The sequence below is a fragment of the Amia ocellicauda genome, chromosome 10, assembly GCF_036373705.1.
Source record: "Amia ocellicauda isolate fAmiCal2 chromosome 10, fAmiCal2.hap1, whole genome shotgun sequence".
NCBI lineage: Eukaryota > Metazoa > Chordata > Actinopteri > Amiiformes > Amiidae > Amia > Amia ocellicauda.
Genome location: NC_089859.1, coordinates 40,735,602 through 40,756,824, shown reverse-complemented (window position 1 = coordinate 40,756,824; position 21,223 = coordinate 40,735,602). Strand labels below are relative to the sequence as shown.

Sequence of the window (21,223 nt, the reverse complement as noted above, 5' to 3'; positions counted from 1 at the left end):
GAAATCAATTAGAAATGTTAATCTGTGATTCATAACTCTAGAATGTGTAATATCATTTAGTTTTCTTAAATATAAATGTGTGTTGCATTCAACTGTTTTGTTGATAATTTTAGAAATAAAATCTGTCAACGCCGAGAAATATCTTCTCATTCCTGTTTAACTGTTTAGTCTGAAATTGACACAAGTTAATAGACACCAGATTATAGGTGGCCCTGCCTATCCTTAATCATTGAATAATAATCAGTTAAGGGAAATTGTGGTAACAAGTAATGATAGGATCTTTCTCTCCACCTAAACGTTAATGAGACTGATATATATATAACGAGAAGTTACCTGACATAAATACTAACCTGCATAGTTATTGAATGTCTGACTAACAATACTAATGAGAGACTCACCTTCGTCTTACTAACCGGTATTGTAGTCAATGTGTTTATAACCTTTTTTGTTTAATGATTTGTGTGTTATCATATGCGATCCCATGGTCTTTGATTTGGTCACGGAAGTGATTTGTCTTTGATTTGTTGATCTAGAGTTGAATTTTAATTAGTTTTTCCCTTTTGTATAATTAGTGTAGTGCTACATTTAGTCTTTGTTTTTGAATAAATTTGACAATTTATATCTTTGGAATTGGTGTCTGCGTCCAATTATTACAGAAATTGAGTTCTACAAGATTCCAGGATTCGTGATAAGGTGATACTATAAATTCACTTCTTTAATTGAATTTTATATGTGTACCTTACGCTACACCTTTGACCACCACGTCTTCCTCCTCCCACTGCTTGACCTCTATTGTGACCTGGATCACCTGCCGGCTCCATGTTATCGCTGTGTTGTTGAGGTGGATAGCACTCATTTCACTCGATACTCGTACCACAATGTGAAATCAATCATCAATAACCAGTTGGCAGTATTGGAAAAGCAATTACAAGGGCCTGCATACATACAGTAATGTCAAATCTGATGTGGAAGAACAATTCCTTTATCCCTCTGTTCTCCACCAGGGTTGTGCTGTTCGCCTCGATTGGCAAGTTTGCAGTGTGAGGAGTGGATCCATGTCGTCGTTCCTAGGCACTTCACAGCTGTGTGGGTGGTCAGGAGCACCTGGTAGGGCCCTGTCCACCTGGGCTGTTGGGAGGACTTTCTCTTGTGTGCTTTGATATACACAGTCACCTTGCTGGAAGGGGTGGTAAACCTGCTGGGATGGTTCAGTCTGGGCGGCTTTCATCTGTGAATGGACAGCTTCGAAAGCACGTGTTAGTCCCATACAAAAAGACAACATAGCATCATCCATCAAGTGGATGTCCATTTCCCTTACAGACAATGGAGGAGTGATGGAGAGTCTCATAAGTCATCCCATAATAATCTCACACAGAGAAAGACCTGTTTTTCTCAATTTGCTGACGATTTCATTGTCATTAGGACTATAGGAAGGGGATCTGGACGTTTGAGTCCTGTTTGTTTGCATATATTAGACAGCTTATTCTTTAATATCCCATTTTGTTTCTCCACTGCTCCAGCTGACTGAGCCTGATGGGGCAGTGAAAATGTTGTTTACCTCGCAGGGCTTTGCATAGTTCCTGCACTATTGTCCCAGTGAAGTGAGTGTTCCTATCACTGGAAATTTCCCTGGAATGCGAAATCTACATATAACATCCCTTAACTGTATTTTTGCTACTTTTACTACTTCAGCCTTCCTACGGGATAGGCTTCAACCCATTTAGAACACCTATATATTATTACAAGTATATATTCATATCCACAACATTTAAGCTTTTGAACACAATCTATTTGCATATTGCAGGATTATGAGCTTGACAAATGTGGCAAGTTCTACAATATTGCTAAGCTGTTACTATAAAACCTGGGGCAAACCAATTTAAAAGACTGATGCACACATCCCCCCTTTGCCCGTGTGGCCAACACCATGCGCCACATGGGCAAACCAGGGAAAGAGTGCCTGTGAGGCAACCAATGCATTAGCAAATGTTTGAGCTCTCTTATGGAAGGTGCAGTGGCCAGTTGCAATTTCCTGGAGCTTTTACAGTGCATCTCAAATTAAATTTCATCCAGCCCCAGGTCATAAAAGTCAAACCCTAGTTACGACATACATAACACATACATTTTGTTGCTTCAAAGAGAATACAAAAGTCAGCAAAACATTCTTTTTTACAAATTCAGTTTGTAAACTGTATTGTACATATATTTGTTGCGTTTTGATTTATAAACATTATACATTGTACAAATCTTAAGTGAAGGGCAATGGACTGATTCTGACTTCATGGCTGTCATTCTATTCATTTGAATAATGTGACATCTCCACTAATAGTACATTATAAATTAAACTATCAATAGAAGAATATGTGCTACTGCGGACGTCATCTGAGCAGTTTCACAATATATTGTAGATTCCTATAATCTGGAAAACCTTTAATTATAGTATTTTAACTTATTTCTCCACTGAGTCAAGCATCACTTCAGCGTAGTGGACCTCAGCATTGGTCTGTTCAAGTTGCTGTGAGGCTGTCTTTAAAGCCGCGCCCTCGGCCTACTGTGTCTCAACAAGAACACCAGCATCTTCTTCATATGGGTCAGACATCGGTTCCTTCAGGACACGATTCATATTATGCATATCTGCCATGTGGAATAAATCAGTCTGAAGACACAATGTGTGGTTCACACAACATCAGAAATCGTCCTTATAAAATGCATCTCTATCACATTAGTTGACATTCGCACAATCTATAAGGTTTCTAGTAAAGGGACAATTCAAAATAATAATAATCTTGATTCCAATTTATCTCATTTATCAAATTATTTCAGTACAGCACTCAGCTGTCGTCAGCAGCATCATATCTCCTGTGTTTATTGAATCAGCTTTACTTCCTAGTGTAGATACTCTTTTTGTGTGGAGTTGTCAAAGTTTCAAAACAATGTGCTTATCTTTGTCCTTTTATCTAACTTAAATACCTGAGAACATTACAATAACTATTACAGCAGCTCCTTCAACACCATAGTTAATAGTAGTTGGGTAAATGATGGCAGTTATTAATCTTTGTTTCTCAATTCATTTTTTACCAATAAACCATAATTTGAAATTATTTCCATACTCCTATTATTCCTATTTTCATTATTATTAGTTTTATGCGGTTGTCATCTAGTATGTGATGTATTCGTCTGTATCAACATCAATATTATTATCATTATTAATACAAGCAGTGTAAATTACCATTCATTACACTCTTGCTCTGTTTGTAATAAGTTATGAACCCTTACACGTACTTACAGTCTCGGCCTTGTCTCTGACTCTCTCTCTCTCTCTCTCTCTCTCTCTCTCTCTCTCTCTCTCTCTCTCTCTCTCTCTCTCTCTCTCTCTCTCTCTCTCTCTCAGGCTGCTTGTCTGCTCAGGCGAACAGGGGGAGCAGAGGAGCACATACGGCCCTTGCCCCCTGCCCCCCTCTTCCTAATTGATAGGGTATTTCTGTTTGTGAAAGGACTATTTCCAAACAGTTTTATAACTTGCCATGACTATGTTTCATTAAATTAGTTATGTTACACCTTTAGTTATACCTGTAGTAACTTCATTATTTTCCCTCATATTCCAGTCAATCACCATCAGAGTCTCTCGTGGCAGTACATTTGTCTCACACAGAACAAACTCTCCTTTCTCAACCGCTTTCAATTTTGGATAACATCGCACTGCATCCCAACAGCTGTTCTTTCTCCTATTCCTAATTTCTTACAAGAAAATGCAAGTTATATTTGATCGATTTGTATTATTACTATTTATATACATTTCACTACATTATTGTAGTTAATGAATGTATTTAATCTTTGGAAAATAAGCCTTTTCATTGATCTCAATAATGATGTCCAGGTACTTCAGGAAAGCACATTTTCAAAAAATGTGTCCAGTCAATGATTTCCCCAACTAAGAACCTGCGTGGGCACTAAGACTGTCCTCCTGCGCGGCTCATGTCTTTATTGTGTCACTTCCTCCTATTGAAGTCCAATCTACACCAGTACAGGTTCAGAAGAACTGTTCCCGAATCCAGATTGAACTGATCAATAGTTAATTTCTTACCTACACATTGTATTTAGGGATCTATTTCTAGGGATTTAAAAACTCTTCATTGTGGAACTCATAGCTTCCAAATGAGCACATCGTTAATTTCCTGGAGTATCTGGTTATCTATTTATCAATATGTAAGAAACCTTCACCGAATGTTTGTGGTTGCCTCGGATTCCTATTTCTAAATTTGGCTCTAATTCCATTTCTAACATGTTACTTTTAACTTCTGTATTCGTAAGACCTATTTAAATAACTTAATTTTGTATTATTATTTCTGTTTGCAATAGCATTCTGTGTACAGTTAAATGCTGACTTTCTTGTAGGTCTGTTATTACAACATATTTAACTGGCGTTTTTTAGCTATCATTCTGTAACTATTTGTGACTTATGACTCTCTTAGTCATATTCTGGACTATACAGTACATGAAAAAGTCAAAATATGGACATTTACCTTGCGCAAACTGAAAACGTACAAACATACAAAGAGACACATATTAATTTATATCCATAGTAAATTCAGATACCATGGTTTTGGTTGGCATGTTATATTGACCTGCAGTGTCTCAAACTACCCTTATTTATTACTTATCTAGTAATTTTCCTTCAGTATCTTGAGGACTGTCATTTATACTGAAAAACATATATATATATTTTTAATTTGTCTTCGGGGCATTCAGATTGAATTATGCCTGTTGTCTTTTCTTTCTTTTCTCTAACAAATGTTTTAAGATAGCTAGCTTTGGTTTCTCATTTCTTAATGCTTTGTATTCCTATTTTGCAAAACCGTTTTTAGGTGCTCAAGTCTATCTGAATCAAAAGTCCCATCTTCTGGAAACCTTAATTTTCTGTCACCTATTGTCCAGTCAAACGCACCGCTTCACTCCATAGTTATCATACATGTACCTTACATGTGTACCTTTAAGTGGCGGGTCGCCCGTCTTACTAGAGCTGTTCCCACACAGTAACACGTTTTCCCATTTTCTATGTATCGTTTTGTACACAACAACCAAGGCGTGCAAGCCCGCAAAATAACAATAAACGACAGGGGAGAAAACATAGCAAAAAACAAGAAAACACAAATAATACTAAATCCTATATAGGAATAACAACAAACATGCTTTTCAATGTTTGCATTTATAGAACTTGTATATAACTTAATGACTTTTCTTCATTTACCATAAACACTATAAACTTCTATAAACTATAAACACGTTATTTTATATTATCACCGGCGTATCAGATATTGAACAATTAATTAGCGCTCCTTTTTTTTTTTTTTTCTAATAGTAGGTCAAACCTACGCTGCAGTTTACAAACACACTTAAGCCTGCGGGAACCCAGACAGGAAAACACAGTCCTGTTCCTTCACAAACAAGAAGACACAGTCAAGTCTATGGTAACCCTAAGAAACCATGCTCCTCGGTTATTGGTGTCAATGGATCTCATTATCCTGAAACTTTCATGATCGAAACATGGAATACTGTTTGTCAGTTTCCATAAAACTATGCATTAAGAGTAATGCAACAGTCACTTATCATTTTGAGCAGCTGTATCAATTGATAGTTAGATCTTTGTAATGAAATGAATAGACAGTGATCTCAGATGTAATGTGTGAATTGCATTTTGAAATGATAATACTTTGATGTTAAGTTGTGTCATTTTAGTTCAATGAACAAATGATCTGAGGTTGATGTGTATTGTATCCAAGCAATTGTAAAAAAGTGTTAGAGTTTTGAAAAATGTGCATTTTGATCATCGGGTGTGAGTTTAGTGTCTAGAGTTTTGAAAAATGACATCAAGGTTCTGAAATGAGTGCCAAAGTGATTGTAAAAAAGTGTAATATCAGGGGACAGTGGCTATTAGTGATCTGGCCTTCCGTGGCCTCTGTATTAATGTAACAGGTCACATTGTATGTGTACACTGATACTTGATAGTATAATATAGTACAAGTAAAAAACATACATAGGTATCATAGAAGTATTTTGCAGAAATGATTATGGATAGTTATCAAAATGGAGAGGAAATGCTAAATCCAGTCTCCCCAGGCTGAGCTTCTATTGCTACACCTGCTAAGTGGCTGCTGGCCCCACTATATGGATAGAGCCACACCAAGTACAAGAGTCTCCCCATTGCTATTTATATCTCCCTATCCAGTCTTCTATAGGTGTCAGGGTGGGGTGCCTATTCCCCTGCATGCTTTGAAACCTATAGCACCTGGGACGCACACTTGGGATCCGGTTCCTCTGCCCCTCACATTCACATGAGGAATCCCAGGTGCTCAATACGTCATACTGTCTCTTTCATCTCATGTGTAAACTATGGACAAATACATGACTAAACGTGTTTAGTTGCTTTTCCCAGAATGCTTTGCGCCACGATATGCAAATAACGGGGACTATGATTGGCTCCCTGACATTACCCACACTGCGACTGATGCTACCCATTTCACTACCCAACAAAGACCCATAATATGCATGTGTCTGTCTGTCTGTCTGTCAAAGTATGTGTGTCTGTGTCTGTTTGTGTGTGTTTGTGTGTCTGTCTCTGTGTGAAAATGTGCCTGTCTCTGTGTGAAAGTGAGTGTGTCTGTGTCTGTGTCTGTCTGTCTGTGAAAGTGAGTGTGTGAAAGTGTGTGTGAGTGTCTGTCTGTCTGTCTGTCTTTGAAAGTGTGTGTGAGTGTCTGTCTGTCATGTAACTTGCACATCTGTTAGGGCACCATATGCAGAGATGTACACATATTGTTCCTTTTCCATATACACTCACCTAAAGGATTATTAGGAACACCATACTAATACTGTGTTTGACCCCCTTTCGCCTTCAGAACTGCCTTAATTCTACGTGGCATTGATTCAACAAGGTGCTGAAAGCATTCTTTAGAAATGTTGGCCCATATTGATAGGATAGCATCTTGCAGTTGATGGAGATTTGTGGGATGCACATCCAGGGCACGAAGCTCCCGTTCCACCTGTAGCGTAAGGTACACTTATAAATTTCAATTAAAGAAGTGAATTTATAGTATCACCTTATCACGAATCCTGGAATCTTGTAGAACTCAATTTCTGTAATAATTGGACGCAGACACCAATTCCAAAGATATAAATTGTCAAATTTATTCAAAACAAAGACTAAATGTAGCACTACACTAATTATACAAAAGGGAAAAACTAATTAAAATTCAACTCTAGATCAACAAATCAAAGACAAATCACTTCCGTGACCAAATCAAAGACCATGGGATCGCATATGATAACACAAATCGTTAAACAAAAGAGGTTATAAACACATTGACTACAATACCAGTTAGTAAGATGAAGGTGAGTCTCTTGTTAGTATTATTAGTCAGACATTAAATAACTACGCAGGTTAGTATTTATGTCAGGTAACTTCTCGTTATATATATATCAGTCTCATTAACGTTTAGGTACAGAGAAAGATCCTATCATTACTTGTTACCACAATTTCCCTTAACTGATTATTATTCAATGATTAAGGATAGGCAGGGCCACCAATAATCTAATGTCTATTAACTTGTGTCAATTTCAGACTAAACAGTTAAACAGGAATGAGAAGATATTTCTCGGCGTTGACAGATTTTATTTCTAAAATTATCAACAAAACAGTTTAATGCAACACACATTTATATTTAAGAAAACTAAATGATATTACACATTCTAGAGTTATGAATCACAGATTAACATTTCTAATTGATTTCTCAAATGTCATGAATCATGAACTCCAAACTGTTAAACTTATCTGAACTTCGTCGCAGAGATGCCTCTCTGCCTTCGGGCTCAGATAACAGCACACGGCACGAGGTCCGTGTGGTTTGGAACAAAGGCAGTCCGGTTCGGCTTTGTCCAAGAACTTCCACTCAGTCGATGCACCTGGAAGTTGGGGTTTCGCGAAAGTAGAGTCGTTTCCAAACAGATTTTCCACTGGTTTGAAGGCTCCAAGGTTGTGCACAAAATCTTCTTTGTAAGCAGGTTTCCACCGTAGTTACTTGAAGACAAAGTCTTTGAGGAAAGCAGGGCCCTGTTTGTTCCAAGGGTCAAGTTTCTTAAAACTCAAATAGCTATTTAAATGACTGACACTTTCGTATTCAGTCGACTTAGTCATTTGTCCAGCTGTAAAACTCCACTGATCAGGTGGGCACAGGCGGGCAGCGCAGTCTGTAAAGTTCTTTATTTAATAAAGTCCTTTAAAAGAATTCTTTGTACGGCTCAATCTCCTTCTCCCAGTTTAACTCTTCTGTTGCCGGCAAAGACTTGGTTGGTTTCTGGTTCCGGTTCGGGCAACAGAGCTACAGGTTGAGCTGTGGCAGCGAGTTACTGGTTCAGGTGAGAGAGAGAGAGAAAGAAAGGCCGTGTTTGTCCTTTATAGTCTGTCAGATCAATAGGTGATTGGTTCCTGAGTTCTTGAGATTGGATTTCGGTTTCAGCCCCCAGTGTCCTATTGGAGGGGGGCTTGATTTATGACTGATGTCAATCCATGCCATCTTTTGGAAATGCCGGTTGGCCTGGGTTCGTAGCTTTATGTCGGGATTTCGGCTCTCATCCACTTCAAAGAGTTTTTATCACCTACAGGCCCCTTTCTCCAGACATCTCATAGCAGAATAACAAACTATTTGGCCTCTTCTCGGTGCCATCCTCCCCAAAACTGTCACTTTGATGCAAACCAGTTCCAAGCTGATGAGCTAAGGAAATCTGATAACTTTGGGGGGGACAGGTCTTCTTTAGATCCGTGCTTCAGCTCAGAGCCCAAATACTCTTATCCAAATACACCCAACATAACGCTACATACCCCCTTTCTTGAATGGGACTGAGGTCGACTAGGACGTTATCCCCTTCAAGACAAAATAAGACGTTAAGCATTTATCTCAAAGTTATGTAACAGAATTCAACAGTGGACTTCACCATTCATGACCCCGAGAAATCAAAGAAAACAAACTAATAGTTCATTATTTAAGCAGAATGTATTCCAATCAAATTGACAATCCTATACTAGCACATATACAGGTTACATATTATAACACTAGTACATTAAAACAAAAAAACAATTGGTATTACTCAGTATTGAGTATGGTTACTGACGGTAACCAATAGGTGGAAGTTGATTAACAGAGGGAGGTGACTGGGAATTCAGGTGTTATTCAGGCACCTGACCTTCACTATGTCTATAATAGTTGGTAGGGACCTGGGTTCGAATGGTTGGCTTACATGGTAAGCCGGTGCCCCCTTTAGGGACATGCACAAAAAATGGTCTCATTGGGAAGTTGTACCTTGGTGGCTGTATCATATCTGTCATTCAATTCCACCGGCTTTGGTGATTCAACTTGAGCCCACAACCTGTTCAATAGATTCTGACCAATGATCAACTTCTCTGTTTCAAATTTGGAAATATAAACTGGATGAACCAACTTAATCTTCCCAAAGGTGAACTCTAACAATGCCTTTTGAGTGAGCTGTGCCTTAGTCTCTGTGTAACTTGTAATGTTCACACTACAAGCTTCCACTTTCAGTCGTTGGTCTGAGGTTTCCATAATTTGTTTCAGGTTGCCCATTGTGGTGGCAGACATTAAACAAATTTCAGCCCCAGTGTCCAACAAGGCTCCTCACTCCCACACATTCTCAATGGTCACTTCTATGTAAACTTGCTTGGCTCTGCCTCTCTGTGTCAGATCACCCAGTAACATCACCAAAGGTTCAGCTTGCCTGCAGGCAACTTCCCCCACTGGGAGGTCCCAGTGGGCTGATGTGTCAGAGAAACCCCCCTGCTGTTCCTCACATCCAATCAAAAACACAGAGGCGGGGACAGGGGGTGGTTCCAGAGCTAGTCATTCCTTAGGTGGCGAGTCCGGCCCTTTACCCTGGCTACTAACTTCCAGTTTGGGAAGAGGGGGCAAAGGGAGCAGAGCTAAGCGTAGCAGTAGCTCAGAAACTGCAACATTGCTCAGAGACTGAGTTAACCCACCTAGGCTAGGAGCAGATTTCTTTTTTTTATTGTAAGCCTGGGTGTCTTGGATTCCATCCTTGGGAGGTTCTTTCCTTCTTTGAATCTCTGTCCCCTCTAACTCCAGTGGAGAAATAGGGCTCTCAGAGCGCCTTGCCAGTACTTGGGTGCTTGAATCTTTACGATCAGAAGTGCTATTGTACTTGCTTTCACAAGCTTTCTGTGCCATTTTTTCGAATTTCAGCTATGTTCATATACATTGCGTCTGCATGTAATATGATCATTTCCTTAATCGCTGGGAACAAATTAGCAACAAACAACCCTTTAAAGCTCACCTCTTCCTCGGCCCCGGGTCGATCTTGACCCGCAAAATAGGTTTTCCTAAGCTTTTCATAGTAATCACGGGGGCACTCATGCTTACCCTGTTTGATCTGCTGTGCGGCAGTCACTGCTGCCACTGGATCAATGAACCTGGAATAGTCCCTAACTAATGCTCTGCACAAGCGTTGAAACCTATCGCAGACCATGGACCCTTGCCTCTCCATCCAAGAATGGACTTGGCGAGAGGTAGTTTTGCGGATTAGGAGAACCTTTTCCTTCTCCGTAGCCTCAGGATAGAAACTCAAAGCATACTTAATGTCCTTAATATACGCTTCCACATTTCCTTCCTTGTCTGCTGGGTTAAAGGTTTCACAATCTTTAGCCAGTTCTCTCAACTGGCGCATGTTAACCTTTCGGTCTGGACTCTCGGGAGAGGAAGTTCGTCTGTGCGACGAGCTTCTTACCCTGGGTGGAGAAAGACTACAGGGAGGGGTACGATCAGGACGAGGCAACCCGGGGCCTAAATGTGGAGACGGTGTGCGACTCCGTGCATTGGCCGGTTCCGGCTGTTCCTTTATGCTGTCAGGTGTCAGCTTTGCAGCCCACCAAGAGGCAGCTTTCAGGGCCCCTATTTGTTGCTTGAGACGCTCATTTTCAACTTCAGTTGATTTGAGTTCTCCCCTAAGCACCTGATTTACTCTCCTCATTTCTTCACTGTCCCTTTTTAAATGTATGACCTCGCCTTCGAGTATCTCCATTTTTACAGTGCCCAAATCTTTCTCCCTGACTGTTTTGCAAAGACGCATTTCCAAAACATCCCGGTCCTTCAAAACTATCCTTTCATTTTCAACCGCTTTACATCTGTCATTTTGCAGACCTTTTACTTGGATCAGAGTTGTTTCCAATTCAACTTGACATTGTCTTAAATCATTTCCTAATTGCTCTCTCTGTTCAATTAAGTCCTCTTTTTCAGCATTCAACACAATGACTTGTTTTCCACAAGTATCTAGCTTTCCTTCAAATTCTAAAACCATTCCATGCCGTTTGGCTCTTTCTTCTTTCGCTTTAGCATACTTTTCTCCTAGCTTTTTCAGTTTTTCAAACTTGCTTATGATCCAGTTCACTACCCTTGAGCTCGCAAGTGCTAAGCTAGCCATAACTTTCATCACCTCTATCGACTCTTTTTCGAGTTGCGTCGTAGTGTCGTTTGCCAACTGAGTTCGACGCGACTCTACTTCAAAGTCCAAACTGCCTAGGCGTCCAAGGAATTCAGGAATCTCTGTTCCTGGTACCTTAACAATCAATGCTTCACATGGGGACATTTGGGTAATCATTGTTTTGGCTATTCAGTAACAACCCAACAGAACAGTACTCGATTAATCACCTAATGACTCTAATGCCAACGCATAGGATATCAACAATTTATCACAAGTAACTAAAACAGACTTAATCTTTTGTGACTTTGGATTTATGACTGATGTCAATCCATGCCATCTTTTGGAAATGCCGGTTGGCCTGGGTTCGTAGCTCTATGTCGGGATTTCGGCTCTCATCCACTTCAAAGAGTTTTTATCACCCACAGGCCCCTTTCTCCAGACATCTCATAGCAGAATAACAAACTATTTGGCCTCTTCTCGGTGCCATCCTCCCCAAAACTGTCACTTTGATGCAAACCAGTTCCAAGCTGATGAGCTAAGGAAATCTGATAACTTTGGGGGGGAGAGGTCTTCTTTAGATCCGTGCTTCAGCTCAGAGCCCAAATACTCTTATCCAAATACACCCAACATAACGTTACACACCACATCCCAAAGATGCTCTATTGGGTTGAGATCTGGTGACTGTGGGGGCCAGTTTAGTACAGTGAACTCATTGTCATGTTCAAGAAACCAATTTGAAATGATTCGACCTTTGTGACATGGTGCATTATCCTGCTGGAAGTAGCCATCAGAGGATGGGTACATGGTGGTCATAAAGGGATGGACATGGTCAGAAACAACGGGCCGTGGCATTTAAACGATGGCCAATTGGCACTAAGGGGCCTAAAGTGTGCCAAGAAAACATCCCCCACACCATTACACCACCACCACCAGCCTGCACAGTGGTAACAAGGCATGATGGATCCATGTTCTCATTCTGTTTACGCCAAATTCTGACTCTGAAATCGAGACTCATCAGACCAGGCAACATTTTTCCAGTCTTCAACTGTCCAATTTTGGTGAGCTTGTGCAAATTGTAGCCTCTTTTTCCTATTTGTAGTGGAGATGAGTGGTACCCAGTGGGGTCTTCTGCTGTTGTAGCCCATCCGCCTCAAGGTTGTACGTGTTGTGGCATCACAAATGCCTTGCTGCATACCTCGGTTGTAGCGAGTGGTTATTTCAGTCAAAGTTGCTCTTCTATCAGCTTGAATCGAGTCGGCCCATTCTCCTCTGAGCTCTAGCATCAACAAGGCATTTTCGCCCACAGGACTGCCGCATACTGGATGTTTTTCCCTTTTCACACCATTCTTTGTAAACCCTAGAAATGGTTGTGCGTGAAAATCCCAGTAATTGAGCAGATTGTGAAATACTCAGACCGGCCCGTCTGGCACCAACAACCATGCCACGCTCAAAATTGCTTAAATCACCTTTCATTCCCATTCAGACATTCAGTTTGGAGTTCAGGAGATTGTCTTGACCAGGACCACACCCCTAAATGCATTGAAGCAACTGCCATGTGATTGGTTGGTTAGATAATTGCATTAATGAGAAATTGAACAGGTGTTCCTAATAATCCTTTAGGTGAGTGTATATGTATGTATGTATGTATGCATGTCCAATTGCTTTGACAATTCAAATGCACTGAATTGAGAGAGAGAGAGAGAGAGAGTTGTAGTCCAGACCACTGCAAAATTCCTGCTGAAGTGATCTGGATCACCACACAATGGCCCAAGGACCACTGCAAACTTGGATTTCAATGTATTTGTGTAATCTGTGTTGCAATAGCACCTACCATGTTCCTTTGTGGTGATCTGGTTAATTCTGATCTGGGAAAACCACAATCCTGCAGGTTTAATAAGTCTCTCTACACATCAGTCCCTGAGTACCTTCAACCAATGGTCATTTTGACCAATTAAGCCCAAGATTTGAGTCAATTAAGTTGTCAAGGACTACCCAGTGAAGACGTGAACTCACGACTAGGTCACACTGTGAGCTCACCAGAGCAGACATTACACTGAGCTCACTGTGAGCTCACTTAGCGCTTTTCCAGCGACATGGTGACGGTGCTGGAGCCGGAGCCGCTGCCCTTAGCCGGTGGCTAACCCACCTCTATGTTACAAATGTTCCCTAAACACTTATTTTGCAAGATCAATAAAAATCCTTTAGGAAATTTAAACTTTTACTGACACACATAGTTAATAGCAATGTATTATAACTTTACCAAAAATAATAATCTGTATATCTTTAATTGTTTAGACGTCATTAAGATATAATGCATCTTTCACATAGGGAACATTTGTAACATGTTAGGAAAAACAAACAAATGATTTGAAAATATTCATAATTACAGCATACAATTTGTCAGGCTTCATAAGAATGGTATTTATAACATACTCTGTAAAAATCAAGCAAATAGCATTTGTGGTTCACGAGAAAATATATATATATATATATATATATATACAATCAAAGCTATCAGACTATAGCAGCCGGTGTATGAAGACACATACGATTATACAGCATTATTTGGCAGCTTCGCAAGACCTAATTTTAAACGTTGTTGGTAAGTTAGATAATTAGTGGGGACCCGCTATTTGCAGTTCTTCCCCTCCATAATTGCTAAAATAAAGTTTTACTGACATTTTATTGACCCTACCACTGCATAGGGCACATCTGTAACATGAACGCTACTGAATGGCACATACATTGAAAACTACGGAGAACTGAGACAAATCCACTTTACACTTCATAAATAATCTTAAAACGTTTCCAACCAAGGCAACACCCACTTGAAATACGTTCATTCTCATTTTTGGTAAACAAAAAGAGAGATTGTTACATATGTTCCCTATGATGCATCTACAGAGAGAGAGAGAGAGAGACAGACAGACACTAACTCTCTCTCTCTCTCTCTCTCTCTCTCTCAGCTGGGAGTGTGTGGGAGGGGTCTGCAGTGAGCGGGAGTGCTGCTGAGAGCTCTGTCCTTTGGCTGCGTTTTTTTTGTTGCTTTACTTTTTTCAGTTTGTTTATTTTGTCTTCTGTTTTCAGTGCTTTTCTTATTGTGGGGGAACAGGGGAGGGGAGGGGGGAGTACCGGTAGTTCTTCCCGGGTCGGGGGGTCGGACCCCCTGAATGCGTCTTTTGAAAAACTGACCCGACGCCATGGAGTCAAGATCGCTCCGGTGCAGTTCTGCCCCCTAGAGCAGTGTGTGTTAGCGGTTGGGGAGGTAGCAGGGTGTGAAAATATCAAGTCTGCTGCCATTGTTATCTTCTTAAAAACCACTGATCTGGTCAATCAGCTAGTGGCTAATGGCACAGTGTTAGACGACACTTTCACCCCGGTGTTGCCGCTCGCTGCTCCTGCCCGGAAGGTAACGCTGTCTAACGTCCCTCCGTTCATCCGCACCGGCTCGGGCAGCTGATGTCCGGCATTAAGAGGGTCCCGCTGGGCTGCAAAGCCCCGCAACTGAAACACGTCGTGTCCTTCCGAAGGCAGCTGTATATGATCCTCAATAACATCAATGAGGATCTTAATGTCATTTTTAAATTTAAGATCGACAATACCGACTACGTCGTGTTCGCTACTTCGGAGTCCATGAAGTGTTTCAGGTGTGGGAGCGAGGGGCATGTCATGAGGAACTGTCCCGAGCAGGACAGGGAGTGGGAGGAGGAGCGGGGCGACGCGGGGAGGAATAGAGACACCGGCCCGCAGCCACAGATGCAGCGGGCAGACAGAGATCGAGCCCCGGCGGAGGAGACAGTCGCCGGTCGGACCGATGGTACCACTGATGCCGTGACGGGGGAAGAGCTGCCCGGAGGCGATGACGCACAGCTGGGGGACGGGGTCGAGGCAGCGGGGGATAGTGACGACCGAGACGCCGGGGGGAGATGGTGTTGAGGCGGTGCACGGGGCGCTGGTTAGTGACGAGGAACAACCTCAGCAGCCAGCAGACGGGCGGACAGACACACAGGGTGTAGCCGAGGAGGAGGCAGGGCCAGGCTCGGCGGTACAAGCCGAGGCGCCGGGTGGAAAAAACGCACTAAGAAGGTGCTGGGAGGGAGCACGGACGGTGTTGGTAAATAGTGGCAGTAAAAGAAGTGGTGGCACAGTAGTGAAGCTGGGGTAGCGAGCGGCTTGGTGGGGAAAGGTCCGGCTACACGCTGGAGCATCGCGGCAGCCACCGGGGACGCCTCGGGCTCGGAGTGACAGTGAGGGCGGCTTCACGGATTCCTCTCTCGCCTCCTCGTCCTCGGTGAGTCAGAGCTGCAGTGAAGGATATCAGGAGGTTTTTAGAGAAAACGAAGGGAAAGAGGTCTGTTGTAGTGGAGCAGTTTTTCCCAGATCGTGCACGCCTGCTGGCCTCTATTAAGTTTTTACAGAAACCCTGACCTATCAATTTGTACAACACTCACTGAAAACCATGGTTGGGGTCAATTCCTGTTTTTCAATTCCAATTCCTCCTACAAATCAATTCAAAATTGCAATTACTTTTTGCATTCACAGAATATTCTTTATTGGAATTGAATTGAAAAGGGAATTAAAAATTGAATTGGAATTGACCCCAACCCTGTTGAAAACAAAACAAAAAATACAGATCTGGTTCTTCAAATCTTCACTCTGGTTTCATTCTGTGTCGTAGTTCATTTATCTTGCTGTTAATTGCACCACCAATTACACTCTTTGGGGTACTGGGCAATTTTTTCAAGGTAGCCCCTAAAAAACATGTATCACATAGATTTAATGACTTGCACATAGATATATAAAAATCTTTTAATAAACATACCACATATCTTTGAGAAGGGTTCATTAGTTACATATTGCCACAGTAAATCAACATTTTTGTGTGTGGGTGTATTTAAATGTTTTGGTGTATGCTCTTAAACTTGTCTTACACTAGTTCATAGTAAAATCTGTACTTGGCGAAGCAGCTATGCAAAGGCAGTCTTTTCTCCATTAATACCTTGCTTAAGCATTACATTGATGTGGCACAACTGGACTGAAATGTGAAGTATTTGCTCAAAAGTCAAATTTAAATGAGACATGAAAGTTTATATTGTCAAGGATCCCATGGCACTATTCATTATTATTATGTATTAATATGTCTGAAGCATTAATCCAAGGTGATTTACAAGGTGTTGTTGAAAGAGTGACGTGGCTGAATTCTAAGTCAGGCTTCCCTCAATCAGGTCTAACAAATTTGTTATGACTCCACCTTTACTGCTGTGTAGTAATCTGCTGGTACAAAATGGCTGCACCCCAGAGGGTGGTGGGTGAAGTGAGTCTGTAGAGCACTTTGGGATCTTTCCAGCTGCTACATGTAAGGTATTATTATTTATTAATAAATTAACTCTAGTCTCTGAAACTAAAACAAAGGCCAAAGGAACATTTCAAATGCTAACCCTTTGTGTTCTATACAGTTAAAAAGGAGAGTTAGAAATTTTGTACAACAGCATTTACATACCATATATGGCTTCCACCTTTAAGCGATCCAGAGGTGTCTTTTTCTCCGAAGTTGGATCTCTCTTGCTGCCACCACCACGAAGATTGCTCTTTAATAATGTTGGAAAGTCAAAGACAGCAACCGTCAGGGTTCTTGCATATGACGTATTCGTGCTGCACCTCTCTGCAAGGATCCAGGACAGTTTGTCAATGTAAACTCCAGTGCCTGGGAATATTTCCACCTAAAAGACAATGGTAAATAAAAAACAAGTTTATCCCCAAACTATTCTTATATTATGTTAAGTGGAATACTCAGACATTATCAGTAAGGCTGTGATTTTGTTACAGAAATGTGTTATTAAAGACCACAGTATGTCTCAATTCTAAGTTTATTAATTTACAGACATAATAAAGTCAGTGAATCTGTGACACCCATAATTCAATTACATTCTTATTATCAACTATAACTATGAATATAACTGATAATGTAGCATCATTAGATTGTTTACAACCAATATTTGTTTTCAATATATATATTTTTACCTTGTCTTTGTAATATTGTAGACCAAGAGTGTTATACCTGTTTTGGTGATTCTTTGTCAGATTCAGAACAATTTGCTGTGGGGCTGTCAGAACCACTTGATGGTGACACACTTTTGTCTTCATTGCTGATAAATGTGGCTTTTGTTACAATTTTTTTCAGATTGTCCAAAAGGTCTGGAATCTCTGGAGAAAAAAACCTTAGTATTAAATGATAATCATTTCTAGTAATATATTTAATACAAAGTGAAAACAAAACCATCAATGCCTGCAATTATACTTGAGAGACTTGCTCTATGTTATTGGCAAACTGACCTTTTTGTGGGTCATTAACATTAGCTACGAAAAAAATAGAAGAGATAAAATACAAGAATTACCAGGTCTAATGTAATGCATATAGTCATTAATGTAGGATTATGAAGTTATGTTGAAAAACTTTATTTAATAATCAGTATTATTAAACTATTAGACAGTGCACATTAAGAGTCTGTATTGTGGTTCTAGATTACTTCAGTATGATCAACTATAATACATTACTCTGGAATCTAAATTACTGAAGAATAACATTTATCAAGGTAAGGAATTATTTGCTATAAATAAAAAAACTTACCATCAACCATACGGTTTCGAAGACATTGGTTTTCATTTTTAAGTCTTGTGTTTTCCTTTTCGAGCTGCTTAACTTTTTGCTGTAGCTCAACTTCACTGGACTCTTTAAATGTCTGTAGAATATGACGGGATCTAATTCTTGAAGCTCCATCGGTTTTCTTTCTTATTTTGTGCTGTATTCAGAGAGGAAAAGAGTTTAAAATGAATATATATATATATATATATATATATATATATATATATATATATATATATATATATATATATATATATATATATATATATATATATATATATATGAAAATGATTAAAAAAAAAACAATCCTGCAATACATTTATTTAATATTTGCAGTAATTATCTCACCGGTAACTGTGGTTCATCAAGGTCACTATCATCTGAAATTTGAAGTTTTTTGTTTGGTTTAGGTACTCTCTTCATTTTAGGAGAGGGCATTTTTGTTAGGTCATTAAGTTTTCTTCTTAGTTCGCCTTCTTTTCCTAAAATAAAAATAAAATAAATAAAACCCTGCATTATGTCCACAGATATTTGGGGATTATATTTATTTGTCATAAAAATACTGTGCTTTGACCATACAAATTAAGATGAACAGCCAACACTGAATCAAAACTGAAGTTAAATTATATCTGGTTTAATTTATTTTGTGATTTGGGGGATTTTATTGTAAAGCACAACACACAATAAATCGTTCTTACAAATGCCAGTCAAGTATGACGAGTTTTTAGCGCCCTCACCACCACCTACCATGTTATAAGAGTATGTTAGAAGTACAACACATTAATAACTTAAACATTCATTTCAAATATACTGTGATTGTATATATCAAATAGCATGTAAAGACTTTAATGTTTTTTTTTTAAATAAACATTGTTACCAGTCATAATGATCTGCGCTTCATGGACAGGCCATCCACCTTTTGGAGGTTTGTTCGTGTCTCTCCACTCTGCTCTGAAGTTTCGAGTCGTCTCTTCGTCATCATCAGCAATGCTGAATAAATCAAAATTGCGAAAGCAAGCAGTGGGAATCACGCTGTAAGAGTCTTTGTCGACCCCGCTTTCCCACTTCACCAACGCGTGCATCACCGCCATACTACCTTCACCTTCTCGTCCGTTTTTTCTGCGCCTTTTTCCCCCGACAAGTCACGGCACAAAAAACAGTCCCGCTCTGCATTCTGGTACTTGGCGTTCTTAATAACACCAACAGGGTGTAATCGCATAGACCACTCGAGTATAAAGTACTACATATCCCATCAGTTACAGTTTTTTTTCATCTTCTGAAACTGCAATTTAGCACTTTCAACTGTTTCTTAGTGATTCCTAGAATTACTAACCGGTATTGTAGTCAATGTGTTTATAACCTTTTTTGTTTAACGATTTGTGTGTTATCCTATGGGATCCCATGGTCTTTGATTTGGTCACGGAAGTGATTTGTCTTTGATTTGTTGATCTAGAGTTGAATTTTAATTAGTTTTTCCCTTTTGTATAATTAGTGTAGTGCTACATTTAGTCTTTGTTTTTAAATAAATTTGACAATTTATATCTTTGGAATTGGTGTCTGCGTCCAATTATTACAGAAATTGAGTTCTACAAGACTCCAGGATTCGTGATAAGGTGATACTATGAATTCACTTCTTTAATTGAAATGTATAAGTGTACCTTACGCTACATATATGTATGTATGTATGTATGTATGTCCAATTGCTTTGACAATACAAATGAATTGAATTAAGAGAGAGAGAGAGAGAGAGAGAGAGACAGACAGACAGACTGACAAACAGAAAAACAGACAGACACAGACACACACACACACAGAGCCAGCCAGCCAGCCAGCTCAGCGATGACATCACGAGCCTCTCTCAGCTGACTGCTATGACATCACAGAGCACGTACATTCCGTTGCTTGCCGTCTGTCAACCACTCAGTCACTGCCAGCCAGACTGGCTGGCTGGCTGGATGGGGGGGCTGCTTGCTGCTGCTGCGTACCTTAGCAAGCTTATTTGCTTGACCGGCCTTCCTACTCCTCTGCCCACATGCCCACCTATGCCCGATCTGCTGTTCACCTGGATCACAGCTCCGCCCCAACAAGGCAGAGCCCCCCAAGAATGGTACAAACTCACCCACGATCCCCTCCACGGAAAGCTTTAGCAAAAGGCAAAAGCGTTATACGTAATGAAGAGGAACCCGAGTCCAAGACGCATCCGACCAGCCATACATATTTGTGTGTATTAAAGATCACATTTTCTTACATTTAGTTTTTCTGTACTTTATTACATCTTATTGTGATTTATAAAAGTATTGTTTCTTTTCCATATGTATGTATGTATGTGTGTGTGTGTGTGTGTGTGTGTGTGTGTGTGTCTGTCTCTGTGTGAAAGTTAGTGTGTGTGTCTGTACGTGTGTGTGCCTGTCTCTGTGTGAAAGTGTGTGTGTGTGTGTGTGTGTGTGTGTGTGTGTATATGTCTCTCTGTGAAAGTGTGTGTGTGGGTGTGACAGTGTGTGTGAGTTTCTGTCTGTCTGTCTGTCATGTAACTCGCACATCTGTGAGGGCACCATTTTTGCAGAAGAGATGTACACATTTTGGAGCAACATATGCTGCCATCCAGACATCATCTTTTCCAGTGACGTCCCTGCATTTTCAAACAGATCACATTTTATTACACTTTGTTTATCTGTACTTTATTACATCTTATTGTGATTTATACTTGTAATGTTTCTTTTCCATATATATGTATGTACAGTGGGGGAAAAAAGTAATTGATCCCCTGCTGATTTTGTACGTTTGCCCACTGACAAAGAAATGATCAGTCTATAATTTTAATGGTAGGTGTATTTTAGCAGTGAGAGACAGAATAACAACAAGAAAATCCAGAAAAATGCATTTCAAAAAAGTTATAAAATTGATTTGCATGTTAATGAGGGAAATAAGTATTTGACCCATTTTCAATGCCCTGGCTTAGGGTTCTCACCCATGATTTGACGGTACATGGCCCCGTCCATCGTCCCTTTGATGCGGTGCAGTTGTCCTGTCCCCTTAGCAGAAAAACAGCCCCAAAGCATAATGTTTCCACCTCCATGTTTG

General features: G+C 40.2%; 1 non-coding gene across 1 annotated transcript; it reads right to left on the bottom strand.

Moving 5' to 3' along the window:
- Positions 1-20,218: 20,218 nt before the first annotated feature.
- Positions 20,219-20,333, bottom strand: LOC136762255 (U5 spliceosomal RNA). The gene has a single exon (XR_010820461.1). It is a non-coding gene; the product is annotated as a U5 spliceosomal RNA (small nuclear RNA).
- Between the last annotated feature and the right edge of the window lie 890 nt (positions 20,334-21,223).